General features: G+C 43.8%; 1 protein-coding gene across 15 annotated transcripts in view; it reads left to right on the forward strand.

Annotated features, from left to right (window-relative positions):
* LOC135100844 (orphan steroid hormone receptor 2-like) overlaps nt 1–2,500 on the forward strand; it is a 262,572-nt gene that overhangs the window by 193,168 nt on the left and 66,904 nt on the right. For 9 of the 15 annotated variants that reach the window (XM_064004296.1, XM_064004303.1, XM_064004302.1 and 6 more), the window contains one exon: nt 2,009–2,058. The exons of the other annotated variants lie outside the window; for them this stretch is intronic. The gene's annotated coding sequence lies outside the window, so the exon portion shown is untranslated. The remainder of the gene's footprint in view (nt 1–2,008; nt 2,059–2,500) is intronic. 15 annotated transcript variants of the gene reach the window in all.

The following is a 2,500-nucleotide window of genomic DNA, read 5'->3' on the forward strand; positions in this document are numbered from 1 at the left end:
CTGTCTGTCTGTTTGTGTTGATCCTCTTAAGTGCGGATAGATTTAATAGGGTTGGGGTGGTGGGGAGGAGGAGGAGGAGGAGGGGGAGGGAAGAAGGGTATTGTTATTAGTGTGATGGGGGAACTGGTGATGATAAAGGTTGTGGTATGAGTAGGGAGGCATTACGGGATTAGTCAGGGTTGGGGAGTGGGGGGAGGGGGAGGAAGTGATAGTGGTTGGGGTTACAGGTACAAGGGTGTGTACGAGGGATTGGCGGGGATGCGGGTTACTGGTACGAGAGTGGAGGTATATTCAGTACTAGATGGCCAGGGTTGCTTGAGACACAGGTACCCTTCAGTATACTTGTAAGGGCATGAAATACAAGGCCTCGTGTGTGTGTGTGTGTGTCTATGTGTGTACGTGCGCCCTTCACCTTAATCTAATCTTCCTTTTATATATTTCATCTACCACTATCTCCACTTGTTGTTTTCTTTATCTTCTTTCTTTTTTCTTTTCTTTTTTTCATCTCTCATTCATCTCCTATTTGTTTATTCATTCATGCACTCGCTAACTTAATGGCTATCTGACTGGCTTATTAATTGGCCAACTAACTGAATGACTTGCTAATTGACTAACTAAGTGACTAATTAACTGACTGACTAACTAATGAACTGACTGGCTATCTGAGGGACTAAATGACTGACTGACTGAATATACTGCCTGACTCAACTTACACACACACACACACACACACACACACACACACACACACACACACACACACACACACACACACACACACACACACACACACACACACACCACTGCAGCCATTCATGTCACATTTTCCAATTCATCCTTCCCTCTCAGACTCTCCCACTCTCTCTTACTCACTCACTCACTCACTCACATCCACACCACTGTTATCCACTTTTACCACTCTCATATCCACTTACCTCCCACGCACGCATCCACCTTCACCTGTATCTTAATCCACAGGTGGGCTTGTTCCCCTTCTCCACCACCACCATCACCACCACAACCACCACCACCACTTCATACATTCATTCAATTTACGTCACACTTACTGTCCATTTATCCAACCACGCCAGAGAGAGAGAGAGAGAGAGAGAGAGAGAGAGAGAGAGAGAGAGAGAGAGAGAGAGAGAGAGAGAGAGAGAGAGAGATGCGTGATGGTATATTTCACGCTTAGAATTAGGATACGAGGTTAGATCCTGTAGGCTAGTCAGAGAGAGAGAGAGAGAGAGAGAGAGAGAGAGAGAGAGAGAGAGAGAGAGAGAGAGAGAGAGAAGTAGGAAGGAAGTGAGCTTCTCTCCCTAGTTACGGAAGCTTCACAACCTATCTCTACTGACGTGTGCGTGTGTGTGTGTGTGTGTGTGTGTGTGTGTGTGTGTGTGTGTGTGTGTGTGTGTGTGTGTGTGTGTGTGTGTGTGTGTTCAGAGGCTATAAAAAGTAATAATAAGGTCATTGGGTGTCCTTGACTCAGCCAGCCCTTTATGTTACTCAGTAGATCAAGGCCTGGATACCAACACACACACACACACACACACACACACACACACACACACACACACACACACACACACACACAATCACATTTCCTTATATTCCTGCAGCATTGCTACTTTTAGCCTGTTCATTTATGTATTTATAAATGTATGTATTTTATTGAATTCATCGTTAATTTTTTTTACGTATATCATAATGTTAAGTATTTTATTAGTATTATTGTACCTACGATTTGCATTTATCTTCATCAGTCTATGCTTCTGTGGGTTTATTGGCAGTAGTAGTAGTAGTAGTAGTAGTAGTAGTAGTAGTAGTAGTAGTAGTAGTAGTGGTGGTAGTGGTGGTGGTGGTGGTAAAGTATTAAAAAAAATAAAAGTAAAGTAGGCATAACAAACAGGTACAGGCAGGTAGCAGCAGACAGGTGAAGTGATAGGGTAGAGCACAGGTGTGAAGTGGGTCTTCCTTACCTGACTGACCGACTATCTTCTCTCCTTTACAGGTAATGACCGTGACCCGCTGAGAAATAGCCACCCCCTGCCCCCCTGCCTGGTGAGCCTAAGGAGAGAGAGAGAGAGAGAGAGAGAGAGAGAGAGAGAGAGAGAGAGAGAGAGAGAGAGAGAGAGAGATTTTCGTCTTATCTGCTTAGAAAGTTAAGGAAAAAGTGATTGAATAAGCAGCCTGTATTTTTTTTTTATTACATGTTATTTTAGGATTCTCTCTCTCTCTCTCTCTCTCTCTCTCTCTCTCTCTCTCTCTCTCTCTCTCTCTCTCTCTCTCTCTCTCTCTCTCTCTCTCTCTCTCTCTCTCTCTCTCTCTCTCTCTCTCTCTCTCCGAGTGTGTGTGTGTGTGTGTGTGTGTGTGTGTGTGTGTGTGTGTGTGTTATCAGAATGCAAGCGATATTCACAGATTATATTCGTGCATTTCATCCGTTTATCTTTTAACACATTTATTTTCCCCTGTTTGTGGTTTCAATTACCGTGTATGTTTAGTA

This window comes from Scylla paramamosain, chromosome 5, assembly GCF_035594125.1.
Source record: "Scylla paramamosain isolate STU-SP2022 chromosome 5, ASM3559412v1, whole genome shotgun sequence".
Classification (NCBI taxonomy): domain Eukaryota; kingdom Metazoa; phylum Arthropoda; class Malacostraca; order Decapoda; family Portunidae; genus Scylla; species Scylla paramamosain.